Source organism: Babylonia areolata, chromosome 1, assembly GCF_041734735.1.
Source record: "Babylonia areolata isolate BAREFJ2019XMU chromosome 1, ASM4173473v1, whole genome shotgun sequence".
NCBI classification, from domain to species: Eukaryota; Metazoa; Mollusca; class Gastropoda; order Neogastropoda; family Buccinidae; genus Babylonia; species Babylonia areolata.
This window is the reverse complement of record NC_134876.1, coordinates 97,357,986-97,371,476: the sequence shown is the minus strand read 5'-3', so window position 1 is coordinate 97,371,476 and position 13,491 is coordinate 97,357,986.

The window sequence follows — 13,491 nt, the reverse complement described above, 5'->3', positions numbered from 1 at the left end:
GAAGTGCTGAACACAGCTATGAACTATATTGTCACTCTATTGTGGGAAGTGCTGAACACAGCTATGAACTATATTGTTACTCCACTGGGGGAAGTGCTGAACACAGCTATGAACTATACTGTCACTCTATTGGGGGAAGTGCTGAACACAGCGATGAACTATATTGTCTCTCTATTGGGGGACGTGCTGAACACAGCTATGAACTATATTGTCACTCTATTGGGGGAAGTGCTAAACACAGCTATGAACTATATTGTCACTCTATTGGGGGAAGTGCTGAACGCAGCTATGAACTATACTGTCACTCTATTGGGGGAAGTGTTGAACACAGCTATGAACTATATTGTCACTCTATTGGGGGAAATGCTGAACACAGCTATGAACTATACTGTCACTCTATTGGGGGAAGTGCTGAACGCAGCTATGAACTATACTGTCACTCTATTGGGGGAAGTTCTGAACACAGCTATGAACTATACTGTCACTCTATTGGGGGAAGTGCTGAACACAGCTATGAACTATATTGTCACTCTATTGGGGGAAGTGCTGAACACAGCTATGAACTATACTGTCACTCTATTGGGGGAAGTGCTGAACACAGCTATGAACTATACTGTCACTCTATTGGGGGAAGTGCTGAACACAGCTATGAACTATACTGTAACTCTATTGTGGGAAGTGCTGAACACAGCTATGAACTATATTGTCACTATTGGGGGAAGTTCTGAACACAGCTATGAACTATACTGTCACTCTATTGGGGGAAGTGCTGAACACAGCAGGTATAAACTGTACTGTCACTCCACTGGGGGATGAACTACAGTATATTATGTTACATTCATCAGAAGTCTCACATCAGTGCGCCCTATATATCGTTTGTTTCTCTCTCACACACACATGCACACACACACACATGCATGCATGCATACACGTACACACACACGGGCCCACAACACGGACTTATAAATGGTCCACACACCACACACACACACACACACACACACACAGGTGAAAGCCGAGCATCGATGGGGAAGTCACGTCAGGACTTTCGGTGCAAGGGAAAGGACTCGTGATCGTCATGAAAACCTTTATTATGGAATAGTTTCCCTTACACATCCACCTCGCAAACCTGTGCCAAGTCTTCTCATCCTCTGCACGCGCGCGCGTGTATGTGTGCTCTCAACGTACTGATGAAAAGACATGTGTATTCTCAACTTTTAGTTTCTGTTCTCTTTCTTCACTTCGCCCACCCCATCCCCACCCCCGACTTTTGATTTCATTTTTTTTTTAATCATTATATTCTTTATTATCATATATATATACTTTTCTTCTCCATTCAGCTTATTTTTGCTTTCCTTTTTTTAAAAATTTTTTTTTAATCAAATCTTTCTTTGTCCATTTTATTCACACCTTGGGTGGTCACGTGGTTTGGTCTTGTCTTCGTCTTTTAGTTCCTGATCATACGTCTGTCATTACAGCCCATGTTCTATCACTGTCTGTCATTACAGCCCATATTCTATCACTGTCTGTTATTACAGCCCATGTTCTATCACTGTCTGTTATTACAGCCCATGTTCTATCACTGTCTGTTATTACAGCCCATGTTCTACCGCTGTCTGTCAGGACAGCCCTTGTTCTATCACTGACTGTTATTACAGCCCATGTTCTATCACTGTATGTCAATACAGCCCATGTTCTATCACTGTCTGTCATTACAGCCCATGTTCTATCACTGTCTGTCAATACAGCCCATGTTCTATCACTGTCTGTCATTACAGCCCATGTTCTATCACTGTCTGTTATTACAGCCCATGTTCTACCGCTGTCTGTCAGGACAGCCCTTGTTCTATCACTGACTGTTATTACAGCCCATGTTCTATCACTGTCTGTTGTTACAGCCCATGTTCTATCACTGTCTGTCAGGACAGCCCATGTTCTATCACTGACTGTTATTACAGCCCATGTTCTATCACTGTCTGTTGTTACAGCCCATGTTCTACCGCTGTCTGTCAGGACAGCCCATGTTCTATCACTGACTGTTATTACAGCCCATGTTCTATCACTGTCTGTTGTTACAGCCCATGTTCTACCGCTGTCTGTCAGGACAGCCCTTGTTCTATCACTGACTGTTATTACAGCCCATGTTCTATCACTGTCTGTTATTACAGCCCATGTTCTATCACTGTCTGTCAGGACAGCCCATGTTCTATCACTGTCTGTCATTACAGCCCATGTTCTATCACTGACTGTTATTACAGCCCATGTTCTATCACTGTCTGTTATTACAGCCCATGTTCTACCACTGTCTGTCAGGACAGCCCATGTTCTATCACTGACTGTTATTACAGCCCATGTTCTATCACTGTCTGTTATTACAGCCCATGTTCTATCACTGTCTGTCAGGACAGCCCATGTTCTATCACTGTCTGTCAGGACAGCCCATGTTCTATCACTGTCTGTCAGGACAGCCCATGTTCTATCACTGTCTGTCATTACAGCCCATGTTCTATCACTGTCTGTCAGGACAGCCCATGTTCTATCACTGTCTGTCATTACAGCCCATGTTCTATCACTGTCTGTCATTACAGCCCATGTTCTATCACTGTCTGTCATTACAGCCCATGTTCTATCACTGTCTGTTATTACAGCCCATGTTCTATCACTGTCTGTCATTACAGCCCATGTTCTATCACTGTCTGTCAGGACAGCCCATGTTCTATCACTGTCTGTCATTACAGCCCATGTTCTATCACTGTCTGTCCGGACAGCCCATATTCTATCACTGTCTGTCATTACAGCCCATGTTCTATCACTGTTATTACAGCCCATGTTCTATCACTGTTATTACAGCCCATGTTCTATCACTGTTATTACAGCCCATGTTCTATCACTGTCTGTCCGGACAGCCCATATTCTATCACTGTCTGTCATTACAGCCCATGTTCTATCACTGTCTGTCATTACAGCCCATGTTCTATCACTGTCTGTCAGGACAGCCCATGTTCTATCACTGTCTGTCATTACAGCCCATGTTCTATCACTGTCTGTTATTACAGCCCATATTCTATCACTGTCTGTCATTACAGCCCATGTTCTATCACTGTCTGTTATTACAGCCCATGTTCTATCACTGTCTGTCATTACAGCCCATGTTCTATCACTGTCTGTCATTACAGCCCATGTTCTATCACTGTCTGTCATTACAGCCCATGTTCTATCACTGTCTGTTATTACAGCCCATGTTCTATCACTGTCTGTCCGGACAGCCCATGTTCTATCACTGTCTGTCATTACAGCCCATGTTCTATCACCGTCTGTTATTACAGCCCATGTTCTGTCACTGTCTGTCATTGCAGCCCATGTTCTATCACTGTCAGGACAGCCCATGTTCTACCACTGTCTGTCATTACAGCCCATATTCTATCACTGTCTGTCATGACAGCCCATATTCTATCACTGTCTGTCATTACAGCCCATGTTCTATCACTGTCTGTCATTACAGCCCATGTTCTATCACTGTCTGTCATTACAGCCCATGTTCTGTCACTGTCTGTCATTACAGCCCATGTTCAATGACTGTTAGGACAGCCCATGTTCTACCACTGTCTGTCATTACAGCCCATGTTCTATCACTGTCAGGACAGCCCATGTTCTATCACTGTCTGTCCGGACAGCCCATATTCTATCACTGTCTGTCCGGACAGCCCATGTTCTATCACTCTGTCAGGACAGCCCATGTTCTATCACTGTCTGTCAGGACAGCCCATGTTCTATCACTGTCTGTCCGGACAGCCCATGTTCTATCACTGTCTGTCAGGACAGCCCATGTTCTATCACTGTCAGTACAGCCCATGTTCTATCACTGTCTGTCAGTACAGCCCATGTTCTATCACTGTCAGGACAGCCCATATTCTATCACTGTCTGTCTGGACAGCCCATATTCTATCACTTTGCAGCTGTCTGTTCGGACAGCCCATATTCTATCACTCTGGAGCTGTCTGTCTGGACAGCCCATATTCTATCTCTGTCTGTCTCTCTGTCCATCTTTCTCTTTGTCCATCTCTCTGCGTTTCTCTGTCTCTGTCTGTCTCTCTGTGTTGGTCTCTCTGTCCATCTTTCTCTGTCCGTCTCTCTGTGTTGGTATATCTCTGTCTGTCTCTCTGTCCATCTTTTTCTGTTCGTCTCTCTGTGTTGGTATATCTCTGTCTGTCTCTCTGTCCATCTTTTTCTGTCTGTCTCCGTGTTTGTCTATCTCCGTCGGTCTCTCTCTCTCTCTCTCTCTCTCTCTCTCTCTCTCTCTCTCTCTCTCTTTCTCTGTCTGTCCGTCTCTGTGTCTGTCTGTCTCTGTCTCATTGTGTTTGTCTCTGTCTGCATCTCTAAGCTTATGTCTGTCTCTCTGATTTTGTCTTTGTCTCTGTTTTCAGTTGTCTATTCAGCCTCTACTGATCTGTCTCTTTGTCTGTCTCTCTGTCTGTCTTTGTTTATCACTAAGGAGGAAGGTGGCAGAATGGTTAAGACGCTTATCTGCCAATACGTTGAGGGTATGGGTTCGAATCCCCGGCTCCCGCCAATTCTCCCACGTTTGACTGGAAAATCAAACTGAGCGTCTAGTCGCTTGGATTGAGACGATAAACCGAGGTCCCGTGTGCAGCACGCACTTGGCGCACTGGAAAAGAACCCATGACAACAAAAGTGTTGTCCAGTCTGGCAAAATTCTGTATTTGTATTTGTTTGTATTTGTATTTCATTTTGTCACAACAGATTTCTATGTGCGACGAAATTCGGGCTGCTCTCCCCAGGGAGAGCGCGTCGCCACATTACGTGCAGTTTTATTTGTTTTTCCTATCGAAGTGGATTTTTCTACATAATTTTGCCAGGAACAACCCTTTTGTTGCCGCGGGTTCTTTTACGTGCGCTAAGTGCATGCTGCACACGGGACCTCGGTTTATCGTCTCATCCGAATGACTAATGTAGAAGAAATCCACTCTGATAAGTACATTAATATACGATATATGCATGCACTCAAGGCCTGACTAAGCGCGTTGGGTTATGCTGCTCATCAGGCATCTGTCTCAGTAGCAGGTGTGGTGTAGCGTATATGGATTTGTCCGAATGTGACACCTACTTGATAAATTGAAACTGAAACCATCTCTATTTGTGTCTCTCTTCTCCACAGTGGTCTGTCTGCTATGACCTCACGACACGTACTTTACAGCAAAAAACAACAACTGCAACACCAAACAAACAAACAATAAATAGATAAAGATAAACGAGAAAATCCGCAGACACAACGATAAAAGTGTTAAGCGCACGTTTGTGTGTGTGTGTGTGTGTGTGTGTGTGTGTGTGTGTGTGTGTGTGTGTGTGTGTGTGTGTGCGTGCGTGCGTGCGTGCGTGCGTGCAAGCGTGATTGTCAGAGAGAGAGAGAGACAGAGACAGAGACAGAGAGAAGAAGAAGAAGAAGAAGAAGAAGAAGAAGAAGAAGAAGAAGAAACACACATACACACACACACACACCTCCGCCACCCCACCCCCCTCCCCCCACTCCACTCCCCAATAACCCCATCACACCAGAAATACTAAATAAGTAATCATAAAACCCGACAGTGAAAACGGGACGAGGGAATGCCCTGGGATGCCGAATTATAAAGTCAATGGACAGTCAACAATCACTTTCCCATCACCGTGAACATCCGCGCCACACTTCATGGCATTCAAATCGCCCTGGCGTCAGTCTGGAGTGTCTGTCTGACCGATGGTCATCTTCCTCCGCTCCTCTCCCTTAGGGTCCAGTTATATGGTCGGCTTTAAACGCACGCTTCACTGCACACACACGCAAAGGTGTAGAAGTGAGAACTACTGTAATAGCAGCGTGTGTTTTACAGTGACAGTCCAACGCACGATACCAGTCATCATAATTGTTAATCTCTTCCCCTTTGGTGGCCCCTGGGTGTCGGTCTGGTCGCTAGTCTCATTCGAAACAGACGATAAACCGCACGTAAAGAACTCACGGCAATAAGGTTGTCCATGGCAAAAATCTGAAGAAAAATCAACTTTGATATACATGTGTGTACGTGCGCGTGACTAAAGTTCGTGACTGAATGACACTGAAACGAATGACAAAGCTCCTAAAGACAACAGGTAGGCAGTCCGTTGTTCAAACAACTCCGTGTTTTTATAAAGCGCTTAGAGCCTGGTCTCTGACCGATGATATAAGTATCAACAAAAATAAAGATAATACAGGACTCTGCTTGTAGGAAGAACGAAACCCTCACCAAACCAAGACCCCAGCCCTGCCCAACTGTACTCAAGGGCAACAGCCTTTAGGTCGTGATCTCACCAACTGTACTCAGGGGCAACAACCATCATGTCGTGATCTCACCAACTGTACTCAAGGCCAACAGTCATTAGGTCGTGATCTCACCAACTGTACTCAAGGCCAACAGCCATCAAGTCGTGATCTCACCAACTGTACTCAAGGGCAACAGCCTTCAGGTCGTGATCTCACCAACTGTACTCAAGGACAACAGCCATTAGGTCGTGATCTCACCAACTGTACTCAAGGGCAACAGCCATCAGGTCGTGATCTCAGCAACTGTACTCAAGGGCAACAGCCATCATGTCGTGATCTCACCAGCTGTACTCAAGGACAACATCCATCAGGTCGTGATCTCACCAACTGTATTCAGGGGCAACAGTCATTAGGTCGTGATCTCACCAGCTGTACTCAAGGCAACAGTCATTAGGTCGTGATCTCACCAACTGTACTCAAGGTCAACAGCCATTAGGTCGTGATCTCACCAACTGTACTCAAGGGCAACAGCCATTAAGTCGTGATCTCACCAACTGTACTCAAGGACAACAGCCATTAAGTCGTGATCTCACCAACTGTATTCAGGGGCAACAGTCATTAGGTCGTGATCTCACCAGCTGTACTCAAGGCAACAGTCATTAGGTCGTGATCTCACCAACTGTACTCAAGGTCAACAGCCATTAGGTCGTGATCTCACCAACTGTACTCAAGGCAACAGTCATTAGGTCGTGATCTCACCAACTGTACTCAAGGTCAACAGCCATTAGGTCGTGATCTCACCAACTGTACTCAAGGTCAACAGCCATTAGGTCGTGATCTCACCAACTGTACTCAAGGTCAACAGCCATTAGGTCGTGATCTCACCAGCTGTACTCAGGGCCAACAGCCATCAGGTCGTGATCTCACCAACTGTACTCAAAGGCAACAGTTATTAGGTCGTGATCTCACCAACTGTACTCAAGGTCAACAGCCATCAGGTCGTGATCTCACGAACTGTACTCAAGGGCAACAGCCATCAGGTCGTGATCTCACCAACTGTACTCAGGGCCAACAGCCATCAGGTCGTGATCTCACCAACGTGATCTCACCAACTGTACTCAAGGACAACAGCCATCAGGTCGTGATCTCACAACTGTACTCAAGGGCAACAGCCATCAGGTCGTGATCTCACCAACTGTACTCAAGGGCAACAGCCATTAGGTCGTGATCTCACCAACTGTACTCAAGGGCAACAGCCATTAGGTCGTGATCTCACCAACTGTACTCAAGGCAACAGTCATTAGGTCGTTATCTGACCAACTCACGGTGCACGCTGTATCGTATCATTGACCTGCGCGGAACTACCAGGTGCTTTCCTTTTTCTTATATATGAAATATGTAAGATGTAAATAAACATGGTCTTCTTTACTATTTTCAGTTGAGACTGAATGATTGTTTCATCATGGAAAATGTAAACTTGCACCTTAATTAAATCATAATACTGTTCGTTGAATTAATGATTCGCGCTCTCTCTCGCGCGCGTGTGCCGTGTGTGTGTGTGTGTGTGTGTGTGTGTGTGTGTGTGTGTGTGTGTGTGTGTGTGTGTGTGTGTGTGTGTGTGTGTCTGTGTGTGTGTGTGTGTGTGTGTGTGTGTGTGTGTGGGTGTGACAGACAGACAGACAGAGACAGATACAGAGACAGAGAGACAAGAGAGAGAGAGAAAGAGAGAGAGAGAGACAGACAGACAGACAGAGAGACAAGAGAGAGAGAGAGAGAGACAGAGAGAGACAGAATGAATGAATGAATGAATGAATTTTATTTCTGAGGGTAATAGAATAAGCAACAATGCTTTTTTTTTCCATCCAGCCCCCTAAAGGAGAAAATTGGGGAAATATATAAACAATTGAATTGCAAGTAACATCACATAACATCAAACGAGAAAGGAAGAAAAGAAAATCAAAGCATCACATCCGTTACAAATCATGGAAAGGACTACATGGAAACTGTACACATGAACGTAAACAGTCTCTTTAGAAAAACGTATATGCGCCAAGAAATGTAGAGAAAATAGAGAAAGACAGTCAGACAGACAGACAGACCAACAGAGACACAGAGGGAGGGAGGGAGAAAGACGAGAGAGAGAGAGAGAGAGAGAGAGAGAGAGAGAGAGAGAGAGAGAGAGAGAGAGAGAGAGAGGGAAGATGGTCTCTCTACACGGAAATCAGGCAGAATGAATTTATTACACACATTGAACCTGCCTTCGTGTCGTTCTACTGAACACATACACACACACACACACACACACACACACACACACACACACACACAGACCAATTGCCATTGAATTTTACAGTTCAACGATTCACTCACACACTAAGGCAGAAGCTCTGCGAACGTGCTTTTGATGTTGTGAACAGACTGGAGACAGCTGCTGGGAGGATCAGGGGACCGGCGTTACAGCAGGGGACATCACCCGGCACGACAGACTCCTCAATGACGGGAAATGGGGCGTGACTGTTGCACACCCAGTCCAGAGCAACCAAGAGAGAGAGAGAGAGAGAGACAGAGAGAGACAGAATGAATGAATGAATGAATGAATTTTATTTCTGAGGGTAATAGAATAAGCAACAATGCTTTTTTTTTTTCCATCCAGTCCCCAAAAGGAGAAAATTGGGGAAATATATAAGCAAATGAATTGCAAGTAACATCACATAACATCAAACGAGAAAGGAAGAAAAAAACAACAACAAAGCATCACATCCATTACAAATTATGGAAAGGACTACATGGAAACTGTACACATGAACGCAAACAGTCTCTTTAGAAAAAAACGTATATGCGCCAAGAAATGTAGAGAAAATAGAGAAAGACAGTCAGACAGACAGACAGACCAACAGAGACACAGAGGGAGGGAGGGAGGGAGGGAGAAAGACGAGAGAGAGAGAGAGAGAGAGAGAGAGAGAGAGAGAGAGAGAGAGAGAGAGAGAGAGGGAAGATGGTCTCTCTACACGGAAATCAGGCAGAATGAATTTATTACACACATTGAACCTGCCTTCGTGTCGTTCTACTGAACACACACACACACACACACACACACACACACACACACACACACACACACACAGACCAATTGCCATTGAATTTTACAGTTCAACGATTCACTCACACACTAGGGCAGAAGCTCTGCGAACGTGCTTTTGATGTTGTGAACAGACTGGAGACAGCTGCTGGGAGGATCAGGGGACCGGCGTTACAGCAGGGGACATCACCCGGCACGACAGACTCCTCAATGACAGGAAATGGGGCGTGACTGTTGCACACCCAGTCCAGAGCAAGTTGCATGAATGTATGTGGCTTGTGTATCAGTGTGTGGTTTGGGTTTCAGCTTAGTTTCAGTTTCAGTAGCCGTCAAGGAGGCGTCACTGCGTTCGGGCAAATCCATATACGCTACACCACATCTGCCAAGCAGATGCCTGACCAGCAGCGTAACCCAACGCGCTTGGTCAGGCGTTGAGAAAAAAAAAGAAAAGAAGATAAATACATAAAAAAAGAACTACTACTACCAATAATAATATGTATAAGGCGCAAAAACGTGATGAAGTCAACTATAAGCGTACAAAAAAAGTAATAAAACAACAACAACAAAAAACAACATAAATGAATAAATAAATAAATAAAATAAATAAATAAAAAAAGACAACAATGATGATAAATGAGCAAATAAATGTAAAAAATGCAGACACACATTCACACATACACACACATATGCATAACAGATATGCACCAAACATGCAGTTTCACAGATATGAAAGCACAGTCAAATACACACAAACATACATGAGCCCCAACACACACACACACACACACACACACACACACACACACACACTTCTTTAATGACATGCTTGTAATCTTTGACACAGTTTACCTTTGTTTATGGATAAAGTTATCTGCTGTTGGTGTCGCGTTTTAAAAGTTTCATTTTTCTGACCCGAATGTTTTCTTTTTTTTATGTCAGGCTTTTTATGTGCTTAGTGATCATAGAAGAGTATAAGGGTGATTCACATTAAAACAACAACAACAAACGAACAAACTTGTGTTTTCCAATGCAATATTTTTCTTACCTGCATATTGTTTTTTCACATGATGAAAATGGAAACCATGTAAGGGTGCATGGGGTATCCATTTATTATTGAGAAAATTATGTCATTTACGTATCTGTTATATATTCTGGGAAGATGCCGAAGAGTAATAATAATAATAATGGTATTTATATAGTGCTGAATCTTGTGCAGAGACAAATCAAAGCTCTTTCGCACCAGTCATTCACACGCATGCATAACTCTAAAACTGTAGAAACTAAAGACAAGGAAGAGCCAAGCAAGGGAGGCTATTTTGGGAAGAGGTGGGTTTAAAGGCCAGACTTGAAAGAGCTGAGTGTAGAGACTTGACAAAGCGAAAGAGGAAATTCATTCCAATTGCAAGGTCCAGAGACAGAAAGAACGGCGGCCAACAGTCGAGTGTTTGAATCTGGGTATGCATAAACAGAGTGGATCCGAAGCCGATTTTAGTGAGCGAGAAAAAGGAGAAGGAGATAGAAGACAGCCTTGGCGGACCCCGTCTGATGAGTGAAACCGGTTACCCACACTTCCTTGATCGAGGGCTGCACTGTTGGCTTTTGCCAACAGCTTTCGGATTGTGTTGATCATCTTTTGACCCATGTTTTTTACTTCATGGTTGTACAGCTGTTTGATGGTGTTGATCAGCTATTGACCCATGTTTTTTACTTCATGGCTGTACAGCTGTTTGATGGTGTTGATCAGCTATTGACCCATGCTGTTTTTCTTCACGGTTGTACAGCTGTTTGATGGTGTTGATCAGCTATTGGACTTTGCTGCTGTTTTTCTTCATGGCTGTACAGCTGTTTGATGGTGTTGATCAGCTATTGACCCATGCTGTTTTTCTTGACGGTTGTACAGCTGTTTGATGGTGTTGATCAGCTATTGGACCATGCTGTTTTTCTTCACGGTTGTACAGCTGTTTGATGGTGTTGATCAGCTGTTAAACCTTGCTGTTTTTCTTCATGGTTGTACAGCTGTTTGATGGTGTTGATCAGCTATTGACCCATGCTGTTTTACTTCATGGTTGTACAGCTGTTTGATGGTGTTGATCAGCTACTGACCCATGCTGTATTTCTTCATGGTTGTACAGCTGTTTGATGGTTTTGATCAGCTATTGAACCTTGCTGTTTTTCTTCATGGTTGTACAGCTGTTTGATGGTGTTGATCAGCTATTGACCCATGCTGTTTTTCTTGACGGTTGTACAGCTGTTTGATGGTGTTGATCAGCTATTGGACTTTGCTGCTGTTTTTCTTCATGGCTGTACAGCTGTTTGATGGTGTTGATCAGCTATTGACCCATGCTGTTTTTCTTCATGGCTGTACAGCTGTTTGATGGTGTTGATCAGCTATTGACCCATGCTGTTTTTCTTCATGGCTGTACAGCTGTTTGATGGTGTTGATCAGCTATTGACCCATGCTGTTTTTCTTCATGGCTGTACAGCTGTTTGATGGTGTTGATCAGCTATTGACCCATGCTGTTTTTCTTCATGGCTGTACAGCTGTTTGATGGTGTTGATCAGCTGTTAAACCTTGCTGTTTTTCTTCATGGTCGTACAGCTGTTTGATGGTATTGATCAGCTATTGACCATGCTGTTCTTCTTCATGGCTGTTTGATGGTGTTGATCAGCTATTGAGCTACTGACCCATGCTGTTTTTCTTCATGGCTGTACAGCTGTTTGATGGTGTTGATCAGCTATTCACCCATGCTGTTTTTCTTCATGGTTGTACAGCTGTTTGATGGTGTTGATCAGCTATTGGACCATGCTGTTTTTTTTCACGGTTGTACAGCTGTTTGATGGTGTTGATCAGCTATTGACCCATGCTGTTTTTCTTCATGGCTGTACAGCTGTTTGATGGTGTTGATCAGCTACTGACCCATGCTGTTTTTCTTCATGGCTGTACAGCTGTTTGATGGTGTTGATCAGCTATTGAACCTTGCTGTTTTTCTTCATGGTTGTACAGCTGTTTGATGGTGTTGATCAGCTATTGACCCATGCTGTTTTTCTTCATGGCTGTACAGCTGTTTGACGGTGTTGATCAGCTATTGACCCATGCTGTTTTTTTTCACGGTTGCCCACATTCCATCAAATCACACTCGGTCAAATGCCTTCATAAAGTCGATGAAGTTGTTGGTGTTGAGCACGACGTCCGATCCGATTTTCTCCCCTTTTGCCCACTCTTAGATCGCGTCGCCACCCTCACTGGTCTCCTGACAATTTGACCCTGTCCCGTTTCACCTACCCACCAGTCCCGTTTTGCCTACTCACTCTCTCTCTCTCTCTCCCCTGTTCTTCCTTCCCCCCTTCTCACTCTCTCTCCCTCTCTCTCCCTTTGGGGTGTCAGGCATTAACTTGTTAAACCCCACTTGACCAAGTACCACTGACCTGAACTAAAAAAAAATGTAGGTCAGGCCTGTCCTAAGCCCAGCGTCGGCTGACCAGTGGTCATAAAAAGACTGTCCAGTTTTAGGGCCGGTTTGCCTGTCACACACCGCTGGGCGTGTGATGTGAAACTGAGGATGGACATGACGGTCATTTTGTGTGATGATAGTCACGCCTTAATCTGCATTTGAAAGGGACTGACAGCCACTACGGTTAAAATACAGTAAGGATCTTGCCCCCCCCCCCCCACGCCCCCCCCGCCCCATCCCCCGCACTCCCTGTCCCCATCCACCCCTCCCCTCTCCCCTTCCGCCCTCCCCACACCTCCTCCCTTTCCTCAGTATCCAACAGGACAGTTTTGCAAGACAGATCCATTTTATTTTGTTTTAAATCATTTTTGGGGTGGGGTCGTAAAACCTTTTGGAGAGAGAGAGAGAGAGAGAGAGAGAGAGAGAGAGGTGGGGTGGGGTGTAAGAGGGAAGAGTTTGCGGAAGAGGAGGGGAGTGAGAGGGGATGAAGAAGGACAGGAGGTGTTTCACTTTCACTTTCAGTTTCAATTTCTCAAGGAGGCGTCACTGCGTCCGGACAAATCCATATACGCTTCGTGACATCTAGGAAGATGCCCGGCTAGCAACACAACCCAACGCGTTTAGTCAGGCCTTCAGTGCATGCATATTTATGTACCTATCACAGAAGA